At 42.0% G+C, this 13527-nt stretch overlaps 1 protein-coding gene across 2 annotated transcripts in view; it reads left to right on the top strand.

The window, feature by feature from the left end:
* Positions 1 to 13527, top strand: part of znf609a (zinc finger protein 609a) — a 198748-nt gene that overhangs the window by 124560 nt on the left and 60661 nt on the right. Inside the window, exon 1 of one of the 2 annotated variants that reach the window (XM_014123962.3) lies at positions 4079 to 5819. The exons of the other annotated variant lie outside the window; for it this stretch is intronic. The gene's annotated coding sequence lies outside the window, so the exon portion shown is untranslated. Of the gene's footprint in view, positions 1 to 4078; positions 5820 to 13527 lie in introns of those variants that run through there. 2 annotated transcript variants of the gene reach the window in all.

The following is a 13527-nucleotide window of genomic DNA, read 5'->3' on the forward strand; positions in this document are numbered from 1 at the left end:
TGCACAAAGTAGATGTCCTAACCGACTTGCCAAAACTATAGTTTGTTAAGAAGACATTTGTGGAGTGGTTGAAAAACGAGTTTTAATGACTCCAACCTAAGTGTATGTAAACTTTCAACTTCAACTGTATTTGAATACGTTTCTATTGATAAACTGTGTAAATCAAGATGTAGCCTAGTTCTATTCAAAATCCAGGTGAATCCATATTATTCAATAGGAGAGTGTGCTTTGAGTTTTTTTGTTGCCGATTTCATTAGGCTACAGATGACAAACAATACCTTCCATTTTGAACATATTTCATTGGAAACTGCTAGGAGAACATATTTTATTTACTGATCAACAACATTTGCATAGAAGAAGCAATTTCTTATTTTATAGAAGTGTGCGCTGTCTCTTTAAGAAAGTAATGATGTAATTTGTTATGCAGAATGTGCCTATGGAATCCAGTGGAAACCAGATGGGAGGCGAGGGAGACAAAGTTAATTCTTTTTTGGCAAGAGAGACAGAGTAAATTAATGTTTTTGGTGAAAATCAGCTTTGGTAGTTGCATATTTCGCGTTATGGTTAGCATATTATCACAAACAAAGTACTAGGGTAGTGTATTCAGCTGTACGGTAGCAAGGAAAGTTAGCCTAAATTTAAAGCTCGAAGCTAGTGGTTTCGTCTTGTATTGTAAAAGTGTTCTACCCTGTATGGACATTGTTTTGCTAACAGTAATAAACAGTTTCTACGTGCCGTGTTGCAGTATCTTAGTCTCACTCCTCATTCCTATCTTTATGCTGAGCTCCTAATGTCTTATCTTTAGTTGTGTTAAGTATGAGAAATTAGGGCCTTACATTTTGGTAATTTAGCAGACGTTTTTATCCAGAGCTATTTACAGTAGTGACTGCATACATTTTTCTACTTCCACAACCCTGCCGTTGCAAGCGCCATGCTCTACCAATTGAGCCACACAGGACCACGGAACTACTTCTGTTGATATTGCTGGAGTGATAAGACATCTTATTCAAGTAGTTCACTGTCAGTGTTTTTGACCAGGTCAAAATGTAAATATACACCACATGGCAACACAATATTTTCACATAAAAACCTTTTAGATGCCATCTTGGAAAATGTGCCAAGAGGAGTGCACCGAGGGTAAGCTTCCATGAGTGCAGTGAATTATCTAGTAATTCTGCAGCATTATGGCTGTCCGCTGCTTTCGCCAGAGTGGAATTCTTCTCCCAGCCCAGAGTTTACTCTGGTGGATAACTCAAATAGCTGAACGCCTGGGCTGTCTGAACAGAGGGAGGTGTGTTTTGTTAGGTGGAGGGTTAGCTCGCGAAGTGTCGGTCGGCCGTGTTTTTGTCCAGGCTCTAGCTCCTGGGTTGCTGCCGCTGGGCCGTTTTGAAGCACCCCAGCCCCGCAGGACTCCAGTAAAAACACTCCACACTAATTGTTTTCCACGTCTGCCTCTCAGCCCCTCTGTCTCCCCTCTGTCTCCACTCTACAGTGAACCAAAATCAAGGGAACAAAGCAAGGGGAATGCTGAGCTCAGTCCACCTATCTATCGTGTGTGTTTCTAAGAAAAGGTAGCCTCGATTCTGCCGTAACCCTGTTGTGTCAGCAGTTAAAAGACTGAAGACTTCACTGAGTTGATTTAGTTGTTTTTTCCCCCCCTCCCCTTCAACCTTGGATGTTCTTCAGATGATTACGAGTTGTTTCCACAAATTCAGTTGGATGTTTCCAGGATTAGGTGCTGATAGTTGCCAGCAATTGTTCTTGTCTCGAGAGTCTGAAGAGTGTTGTTGAAAGTGTGTTCTGTTTACTCGCTGATGTTGTCTATGTAGTATTCGTAAGGCTCTGTGCCGTTATTCGGAATTAATTTGCTACTTATCTATTCACCTGACTCCCTATTGAGAGCACCGCTGTCTGTTACCTTGAAAACGCAATGGCTCTCATGGTTGATTCTGAGGAATGAACTGGCCATGAACATGCCTAAATCTTGGCTATTGCCCAGTTGTATGGTCAGGTGCAGCAAAAAAAATTTACCTAAAAAAGCTGCAGCTGGCCCATAACAGAGCAGCATGTCTGACCCTCAAATGTATACAGAGGGCCAATGTCATTAAAATGCATGTCAGGCTGTCCCGGTTCAGATTGGAGGAGAGATTGACTGCATCACTGCTGGTCTTTGTAAGAAGTATTGATGTGCTGAAAGTACCGAATTCTCTATTTAGCCAGTTAACACACAGCTCAAAAACCCATATATACCCCAAAAGACATGCAATCATTGTGTATTTATTATTACTTTATTACGTGTTTTACTTTTCTATTATTTCTTTCTCTCTGCATTGTTGAGAAGGGCCCTTAAGTAAGCATTTCACTGTTAGTCTACACCTGTTGTCTATTGAGCATGTGATTAATACCATTTTATTTAATTTGACAAACTCTAAACACCCATTTTTTGGGGGGTATTTTTAATTTATTTGTTTTTGTTCTTTTGTTAAGTTGTCCATTAGTGTTCTGTATTTTGTTATTTTCTGTGTTTTGTGTGGACCCCAGGATGAGTAGCTGCTGCTTCTTCTGCATCTAATTGCGATCTGAATAAAAAAATCATAAAGTTTTGATGGCCACGATTAAAGAGCTACTATTTTTATTTCTCACCTGGTAATTGAAGTGCACTTTCCATTCGCCATTCAAGTGCATAGGCAACTAGGCAGGCTTCAGTGAATAACACACCACTTTGCAATGTTCTGGAGGCAGTATGCATTTTTAAAGCATATACTGAATTGTTTCAAACCTTTACGTTTTACTACATATGAGCCTAGCCAAAATCCAACCTGACGTGCATGCAATTATAAAGACTTCCATATGCCATTGAAACAAGTAGCCTATTTTTCTCATGTTCTATTGTTTTTCAAATCAACTTTTTTTCGTTGTCCAGTAGCCAAAGGCACAATCCTAGTCTATTGGTAACCCATGCTAATTGTTGCATCTTTAGATCTTCTCTCTCTATTTCATGAAACTGCTCGCATGTGCAGTGTGCTTTTGACAATGGTGTTTTCCCAATAATTGCATTATGTAACAAACATTTGCGTACCCTAATGCCTTGTGCGTTCATTGCTGCACTTAACATTTGTAGAAATAATAGATTATCAACATTTTAAGCTAAATGTTTTGACCTGTTGCATCAGACTTATTGCTTTTTAAGTTTTTCGGATGTAGCGTAGGCCTACCGGTTGTATGAATTTGGGATCTATCTTCCCACAACTGTCCCAGAGTCTGTTTGGAATAGGCAGTTTCTTTCTCGCACAGAACGACAAGTGGACCAATAGAATAGGAAACAGTGGCTGTGGTGGCGAGAGCTTGTTCTCTCTCTCCACATTTCCCTCGGTTTCAGAAGGCCACTCTTTTAGACGACTGGGCTTGTTTGTTTGACTCCCATGCCCAGATCTGTTCTAGACCCCCCCCCCCCTCCCCCACAATGCCTTCTGCCTCCTGACAGATGGAGCGTAGAGTACCATGAATCAAGATGGCATACTGCAAAGCGTTTCAAAATCATTCCTTCTTAAAAAGCCTCCTTGTTTTCTGTTTGTATTGTGCTGAAGGTAGTAAATGGCATATGATATTGGCATTAAATAGAAGTATGGGGAGGAGGTACTCTGAGTCCTTAGTTCAGAATGCCATTTTCTGTTTATAGATCTATGTACAGTCACTCAAATCAGGCCTATGTAGGGCGTACACATTATAGACGCGAGAGCATGTTGTCCGGGGGTCAGCGTAGTGTGCAGGCTTATGGGTCACAGTGGCGAGAGCTGCTAAGTTTATAGTCCTGTTGGACGGCGATACAGGAAAACCCTGTCAAGAGCTGTGGTTGTGCCTTGTGGAAATATTTAATATCGGGATCCATGCTGGCCACATAAACTCTGTTTTCCAACATCTGGTCGTCTCCTTGACCTTCAGTGTGCTGCTGGCTCTGGTTAGCCCCCCCCCCCCCCCCATTTCCCAAACATTTGTTAAGCATCAAAGGAGCTATTGTGGTGCACAACCCGGGGGATTTACATCTAGTGCTGCACTTACGCAGACATAACACTTGTTTACTGTTACGGTATGGACTTTACATAGTGGTTTTCTCAGTCTTCCGCTTCGGAGCACTTGTTTTTGACAGGAAGATTAGTTATGACCACTTATATTATTAAAGCCAATGACCTTGGAATTGACCGTAATACGCTATGTGTCCTCCTGTCTCTTCGGTTTTTATGATAATGTAGTAGGCTTACTTCGTCCCCTAGGTAGTGTTCAGTGTATCTTTCGGGCAGGTGCAACCATTTCTGGAATCCCATCTGACCAAAAGATTGCGAGGGGCTGTCAGGGCTGTATCATGTGTACAAATAGGCTAGACATGTACAGAATGCTGATGTCGTACACGTCCATGTTGCCATAGCGATTAAATGCACAATAACAAATTGCCTAGCCTTATAGGTGTTCGTGTTTATTTTTTTTCCCCCCAGATGAAAAAGTACTGCACAAGTCCTTGGTCTGTTTCCTTCATCCAGTACAGGGCTTTGTACGGATTACCCGCCTTCGAGGGACGCCTGCAGCGTGTTGCAACACTGGTTAAGACAGAGAAGCAATATAGGCAGCCAGCTAGCTGAGATGATTTCAGAATTCTACGGCCGCTTGCGTCCTTATTTGAGCTCGCAGCGGTGGCATCACACATTTCCTCCTGAGGGCCGATCTCTGGTAAACAGCTGTGCTGTAAGATGTCATTTCTCACATAACACTTAATTATTTGAAGGAACACATTCTTCCCAGAGGTAATCTCTTCCTCATCGTACAGAGCCATCGCCGGGGCGGTATAAACTCCTAGTATGTTATAATCCCGTCCTGCCATGCTGAAACAGGATTAGCTCTGTCTCTATTTAGCAGTGTGTGTGTGGGTTTGGGTTGGGAGAAGACCAGGCAGCCACTTCACACGAGAGATTCGCCTCCGAAACGTTCTTCGTGTTTGTAATGGCCGACGTGGGTATAGGGCTAATGTAGTCAGTCAAAGCATACGCTCACTTAATGTGACAACATTAATTCATTTCAATCGTGTTTTTTTTCTCTGATCTACTTTGGTTTGTTAACACAGCAGGGAAATTAATTGCATGCTGGGTATTTTACTATCCCCATCCCCATTTTTTATCAGGCTTTTAAAAAATAAATAATAATAATCTCAATCTTTGTTCATGAGCTTTAACTGTGAAATGACTACCTCATAATAATGTCTGTAATCGTAGCGATTGGGATGAATAAATGTTTAGTGTACACAAGCGCACCCCCTAAAGCCCTGTGGAAAGCCTGTGAGTCAGTATGTGTAACAGGGAGGAATCCTGAGGGCACACAGCAGAGCAGGCCTGTGGAAACGATCCCAGAGCTGGGAGAAACAAAGCACTTTCATGGCCGGCTGGCCCTTCCCTCTCTGTCTCTCAGCTTTGTAAGCAGCGTGTGTGTCTGGAATGGCTGTGCAGCGAGGTGTGGGGGAGGGGACGACCGAGCTAGGCAGAGAGATCGAGAGAAAGGGAGGGGGCGAAAGGGAGAGACTCGCTCGCACTGCTAATTCAGCCCATTAAAGTCTTGTGCATTCAGAGCAGCTATATTCCATTGTCAGCCCCAGCAAATTTCCAGCGCGCCTCATTTCGCCTCTCGACGCGTGAGTAGCAAGAAAGTGGAAGAGGTGGGGGGAGGAGAGGAAAACAGGACTGAACAACCCTACATAGGAGAGGAAGGCCTGGATCTGGGACTGACTGTCAGTGAGAGCTTGGGCTACTACAGTGGGCCTGCAATGGGCAGAGGGGGTCAGTATTTAACGTGTGTGTGTGTGTGTGTGTGTGTGTGTGTGTGTGTGTGTGTGTGTGTGTGTGTGTGTGTGTGTGTGTGTGTGTGTGTGTGTGTGTGTGTGTGTGTGTGTGTGTGTGTGTGTGTGTGTGTGTGTGTGTGTGTGTGTGTGTGTGTGTGTCTGATTTGCCTGGCTGTGAGAGAGGCAGCCATGCTGTTGCAGCCTCTGCCTGAAGGAGAGAGCACTTGAGTGGGAAAGGAAGAAGGGGGAGGCAGGCAGGCAGCTGAGGGAAAGGAGGAGGCAAGAGGGATGCCAGAGCTCTGTGTATAAATGGATGAGACGTTTGAAGCTGCCTGTGCTTTGCTCAAAGCTTTCTCAGCTGTAGCAAAGAAGAGACTTTAGAAGCAGCAGGAGAGGTGTAGATGGAAAGAGAAGGGGGGATAGAATGAGCCCTCTGTTCCTTTATTCATCTCTCCTTTCTGCCTCTGAGAAATAAGTACTGGTTTATAGAAAGAGGGAGAGATTGATATTGGAACAGGGAAATAGCATTGACAGTGCTAGGGACCCAGACAGACAGACAAGACAGACAGACACGGACGGAAAAACTGGAGCTTCAAACGCAACAAAGCCAGTCCAATTGACTCGCAGTGAAGTGAGCCAGTTCAAACGCTGACTGAACCCTCAGAGCGTGTGCATTGTCAGATTAAAGCTGTCACAGTAAGAAGATAAGGAAGTGGGGGAGGGGGGGATTTTTAGACAAGCTTTACCCAAGAGGGGTGGCCGAGTTCCCTCCTTTTTCCTGGTATCTGGCTGGGGTGGAATAGAGAAGGGAGCTTCATGGAGAGTTTCTGTGAAGGGTTTCTGTGACGCTTCCCCCTTGATCAGCTCTCCATTTGGGACAGCCCAAACATTTCCTCCCTGCTGTTGCTCTGACACAGGAAGGAGATGTTCCAGGTTGTGTGTGTGTGTGTGGATCGTTTTCTACCTCATGTTTACACGAGGGCTGAGGCAGTGATTTTGTTTGCCACCTCATATGTGTCCCTTTGTTCCTGAATGTACAGTAGACTAATCTTGTCCGGCCCATAACGTTTTCAGCCCTGAAAATGTCAGGCAGTTAACTTGCTCTCACCACTACAGTTTGTGAACACTGGCGGCCTGAGGGTATCTTTAAGGGTAGATAGCATAAACGTAACCACATGTAACATATGGATTTGCATTAGTATACGGATCAAAAGTCCCAATGCAAAGTTATACCTCACTTTAATATTTTTCTAGTTATTACATAAAACAAATCAGAATTCCAAAGAATGCGGAAGATATGTCGGAAAAAATGTTTTTGCTGGGTGTGACGTTATACGGAGGACCCGGCAAGCCAGCCTATTCCCTATAATGTAAACACCAACAGAAATAACTTCAAATGTATAACTGCAAATTAAACCAAATCGTTCAATTAAAATTTCAGCCAACTTACAAGCAAATACATTTTGAATTTGTTACAAATCAGCTTGCAAGGTTGCTAGCCAAGTAGCATGCTAACATTAGCCCTACTAGCCTGATAATGTTAGCTTTACCAGCCTGCTGTGGGCAATTCCACGCTAACAGAATTACGCTTTGACTTAGATTCTGTACTTTGTTTTTTGTTTGGCATACATTTTTATGATTTCAAAGTTTAACAAACCATACGCACAAGGAATACTTTTAACAATTTCTACTGAAAAATATACATTAAACTCATTTGGTGGAAAAACTGTGTCGACTCAAACTTTGGTAACGGAATTACGGTAAAATCTCCCTCAGGTTTTTATGCGACCACACCTGATAACAGAATTGCATCATGGATTCCTGATCTGTACTAAACAGAAATGCATAAATATGGATATTGATGTCATTCTCCCCATGTTTCACAAGTTTGGACATCACTGTGCAGCACAGTAGAGTGCAGTACAATACAGCAGAGTAGAACTAGGGTAGGGTAGAGTTCAGTATAGTAGAGTACTGTGCAATATACTGTACTGTACTATTGTATTGGACTGTAATCTACTGTGCTCTACTCACTGTACAGTGCTGTACTGTTAATGTACTCAGTACTGTATTGTACTATACTCTACTGTGCTTTACTCGCTGTGCTGTACTGTGCTGTCCAAACTTCGAAACATACAAGTGCTGTAAGAATTTTGACTTTGATACTGATACCACGTTTAGTTTCACGATACTCAACACCAAAACAATACTCAATACCAAAACAATACCACGGCAAAGAAAAGAAAGCTTAAAAAGAAGGAAAAGAAAAGAAAGCTTATTAGCTAAAGTCACAGAATAACCACTTGGCTTAATTTTTTTATTGAAGAATATGTTGCTAACTGGAAGAACAACTAAAATAACAAGTAATAAAATATCTATATTCAATTTCTTTAAAAATAAATAAAGCTCCATATTAAGCACCATGTTTTACTCACATACACATATTTTACAGATGTTATCGCAGGTGTAGCGATATGGCTATGTTCTTAGTTCTAACAGTACAGTAATACAAAACAATACACCCAAATCCCAAAAAGAAAGGAATTAAGAAAGTGTGTGTGTGTGTGTGTGTGTGTGTGTGTGTGTGTGTGTGTGTGTGTGTGTGTGTGTGTGTGTGTGTGTGTGTGTGTGTGTGTGTGTGTGTGTGTGTAGACATGGACAGTATATGAAAAGATGTGTGGAGATGTAGTTACAGTGGGGCAAAAAAGTATTTAGTCAGCCACCAATTGTGCAAGTTCTCCCACTTAAAAAGATGAGAGAGGCCTGTAATTTTCATCATAGGTACACGTCAACTATGACAGACAAAATGAGGAAAAAAAATTCCAGAAAATCACATTGTAGGATTTGTAATGAATTTATTTGCAAATTATGGTGGAAAATAAGTATTTGGTCACCTACAAACAAGCAAGATTTCTGGCTCTCACAGACCTGTAACTTCTTCTTTAAGAGGCTCCTCTGTCCTCCACTCGTTACCTGTATTAATGGCACCTGTTTGAACTTGTTATCAGTATAAAAGACACCTGTCCACAACCTCAAACAGTCATACTCCAAACTCCACTATGGCCAAGACCAAAGAGCTGTCAAAGGACACCAGAAACAAAATTGTAGACCTGCACCAGGCAGGGAAGACTGAATCTGCAATAGGTAAGCAGCTTGGTTTGAAGAAATTAATTGTGGGAGCAATTATTAGGAAATGGAAGACATACAAGACCATTGATAATCTCCCTCTATCTGGGGCTCCACGCAAGATCTCACCCCGTGGGGTCAAAATTATCATAAGAACGGTGAGCAAAAGTCCCAGAAGCACACGGGGGGACCTAGTGAATGACCTGCAGAGAGCTGGGACCAAAGTAACAAAGCCTACCATCAGTAACACACTACGCCGCCAGGGACTCAAATCCTGCAGTGCCAGACATGTCCCCCTGCTTAAGCCAGTACATGTCTAGGCCCGTCTGAAGTTTGCTAGAGAGCATTTGGATGATCCAGAAGAGGATTGGGAGAATGTCATATGGTCAGATGAAACCAAAATAGAACTTTTTGGTAAAAACTCAACTCGTCGTGTTTGGAGGACCAAGAATGCTGAGTTGCATCCAAAGAACACCATACCTACTGTGAAGCATGGGGGTGGAAACATCATGCTTTGTGGCTGATTTTCTGCAAAGGGACCAGGACGACTGATCCGTGTAAAGGAAAGAATGAATGGGGCCATGTATCGTGAGATTTTGAGTGAAAACCTCCTTCCATCAGCAAGGGCATTGAAGATGAAACGTGGCTGGGTCTTTCAGCATGACAATGATCCCAAAAACACCGCCCGGGCAACGAAGGAGTGGCTTCGTAAGAAGCATTTCAAGGTCCTGGAGTGGCCTAGCTAGTCTCCAGATCTCAACCCCATAGAAAATCTTTGGAGGGAGTTGAAAGTCCGTGTTGCCCAGCGACAGCCCCAAAACATCACTGCTCTAGAGGAGATCTGCATGGAGGAATGGGCCAAAATACCAGCAACAGTGTGTGAAAACCTTGTGAAGACTTACAGAACACGTTTGACCTGTGTCATTGCCAACAAAGCGTATATAACAAAGTATTGAGATAAACTTTTGTTATTGACCAAATACTTATTTTCCACCATAATTTGCAAATAAATAAATTAAAAATCCTACAATGTGATTTTCTGGATTTCTTTTTCTCATTTTGTCTGTCATAGTTGAAGTGTACCTATGATGAAAATTACAGGCCTCTCTCATCTTTTTAAGTGGGAGAACTTGCACAATTGGTGGCTGACTAAATACTTTTTTGCCCCACTGTATGTAGGATGAGCCTTGACTAGAATAAAGTATGTAAACATTATTATTAAAGTGACCAATGTTTAATGACTGTGTACATAGGACACCAGTCTCTGAAGGTGCAGGGTTGAGTACCGGGTGGTAGCCGGCAAGTAACTGTGACTAAAGTTCAGGGCAGGGCGCTGGGCGGAGGCCGGCTAACTGACTATTTAACAGTCTGATGGCCTGGAGATAAGAATCTGTTTTTCAGTCTAAGAGAAGACTGTCTTAAATTATCCTTATGCAAAACCACATCTGAGACTCGGAGCATGCAAAATAATTTTACGATTACATCTAAACTGTTTTAAAATGTAATTTGATACATACAGTATCAGGGTTAATTTTCTCATATATGGCCATACTGTTGGGTGAAATCACATTCCTTAGACCTGCAGTGTGATTCAAAATGCATCATACGGGGGATGATTTCTGTATTTTGAAAGTTAGATATCGTGAAAACTTGATTGCTGACAAGCAAAACATTTAGGGACTATTGTCAACAATGGTCTAATGAAACAAATAGCAAAATATCGTATTTGAGTGGAGTTTTCCTGTAAGGAATGTTGACCCATTCTCAAAACAAGTTCCACAGTCTCACATGGCTCTTTCTCTTTTTGGGTGGATTTAACTTCAACTGACCTGGGATCAGACCTTAAATATGGGGTATTGGAGAGGATGTGGTCCAAGCTTGAAAGGACCTCTGACCCAAGAGCAGCCATTAAATGTTCCCTGTTTTTCACTCTCTGTTTTATGTACTGTGAGTGAGAAGACATAAGGGGAAGAGAAACGCTCTGTTATTCATTGCGTTTGATGACTGCTTCTCAGACTACTTAGCTGGAGAACAGTCCAGCATCTTGGCAGCTATGTGCTGTGGATCTAATTTTATGAGCCTCTCCTGAACTCTATTGAGGTCTAGCGAAATAGCTGGTATTACAGGGTGTCTGGTGAGAGCCAAGGAAGTGGCAGTTAGGCCGGAAACATCAAACTGATGGTTTACCTGCAAACTTTCAAGACCTGCCTCTGCGCTTAGCTACAACAACAGTGGAATAAATATCTCACTCACTCAGGCTATTATTCAGTTAACGGTTAGCCTGACTGTCGACTCAAAAGACTGGAGACAAGTGTACAAGATTGCGATATGATTCTGTGAGCTGAATAGCTGGCCTTTCTTTGAGTGAACGTTTTTGGTCGCCTGGTTGAGATGTGAATCAACATGCCAGGTCTACTGCCTCTCCTTTGTCCCATCCTATCCTCCTCTCCTTTCTTTCAACCCTCACACTACTGTTGTGTGCAAACCGTGCCTGTGGCGTTAAGCAAGGTCAAGGCTGTAGCAAACCACAGTGCTCTTTATTCAGTCATGTATCTATCTGATTCTATTATCCAATTTGGCTGTGTAGAAGGATAGTGTCATTGCCCCTATAATGGAGTAATACTCGTCAACCAGAGTAAAGCCAGCACAATGGTCTTAAAATAGCTCCAAGGCCCTTGGCTAGCAGTTGGTAGTATCTCTTCCTGAGCCCTTCCTTTTAGCCCAAGCCTGCAGTGATGATAGCTGAGCAGCGATGATTATCGCCATCCATCTGCAGTGCCTTCAGAAAGTGTTCACTCCCCTTGACTTTTTCCATGTTTTGTTGTCTCAAGATGTGATTAAAAGGGATTTAATTGTCTGTTTTTTGTCAATGATCTACGTATGTAATATATTTTGATTAGATAAGTATTCAACGCCCTGAGTCAGTACATGTTAAAATCCCCTTTGGCAGCGATTACACCATTTGAGTCTTTCTGGGTAAGTCTATAAGAGCTTTGCAAACCTGGATTGTGCAATATTTGCCCATTTATTCTTTTTTAAATTCTTCAAGCTCTATCAAGTTGGTTGTTGGTCTTTGCTGGACAGCTGTTTTCAAGTCTTGCAATAGATTTTCAAGACGATTTAACTCAAAACTGTAACGAGGCCACTCAGGAACATGCAATGCCATCTTGGTAAGTAACTCCAGTGTATAATTGGCCTTGCACTTCAGGTTGTTGTCCTGCTGAAAAGTGGATTTGTCTCTGTCTGTTTGAAAGCAGACTGAATCAGGTTTTCTTCTATGATTTTTTCCTTTTCTTTTTATCCCCCCCCAAAACTCCCTAGTCCTTGCTGATGACAAGTATACCCATAACATGATGCAGCCACCACCATGCTTGAAATTGGTGAGTGTTGTGTTGGACTTGCCCCCAACATAATGCTATGTATTCAGTTCATTTATTTGCAGTATTGCTTTAGTGCCTTATTGCAAACATGATGCATTTTCATTCTGTCATTTAGGTTAGCATTGTGGAGTAGCTACAATGTTGTTGATCCATCCTCAGTTTTCTCCTATCAAAGCCATTTAACTCTGGTTTAAAATCACCATTAGTCATGGTGAAATCCCTGAGCGGTTTCCTTCCTCTCCAGCAACTAAGTTAGGAAGGACGCCTGTGTCTTTGTAGTGACTGGGTGTATTGATACACCATCGAAAGTGTAATTAATAACTTCACCATGCTCGACTGAGGAACATTACAGACAATTGTATGTGTGGGGTACAGATATGAGGTAGTCGTTAAAAAATTATGTTAAACACCATTATTGCACACGGAGTTAGTCCGTGCAACTTATTACCTGAAGTTATTTAGGCTTCCCATAACAAAGGGGTTGAATACTTACTGACTCAAGACATTTGAGCTTTTCATTTTTTCAAATAATTTATAAAAATTTCTAAAAACATAATTCCGCTTTGACACTATGGGTTATTGTCTGTAGATCAGTGACACAACATTTTAAATGTAATCAATTTTAAGTTTCCCCATCAACAAAATGGGGAAAAGTTGAGGGGTGTGAATACTTTCTGAAGGCACTGTGACTATAGAATTTTCCACCTGCCTCGAGTTTAGTCTAATCGGCCCTCATTTGTTTAGGGCCGTAGAAACAGGAAAATATCTAAGTAAAGGGAGAATGTAGCAGAGTTGTAACACTCAAGTACGGTTGGAGTTCAATAGAATGCCTTTCTGCCTGTGTAACCCCCCCCCCCCCCCCCCCAGCATATTTCATTCCAAGACTAATGGAGAAAATACTTGGTCACCATTAGTATTTGTGATACAGACCTGAGTAAATTATAATGTAGCTAATTCATTACTCATGGACCGTTTTCTTAGTAGTATTTGTGGTACAGACGTAAATAATGTGATAATGTAGCTTAGGGTTGGGGGTGTTTCAACATTTCTCCTATTGTACCTTTCTCCTATCGTATTAAGTACCCATTAAACATTGTGATATATGATGGTATCGTGTAGGCCTACTCTACTCATCATTTTTTTCATAAGCTTTGCTCCGCTGTAAGTTTTTTTTCTTTTGACTTCTCATTCGATTTTTCC

The sequence above is a fragment of the Salmo salar genome, chromosome 10 (genome assembly GCF_965601325.2).
Source record: "Salmo salar chromosome 10, fSalSal1, whole genome shotgun sequence".
Taxonomy (NCBI): domain Eukaryota; kingdom Metazoa; phylum Chordata; class Actinopteri; order Salmoniformes; family Salmonidae; genus Salmo; species Salmo salar.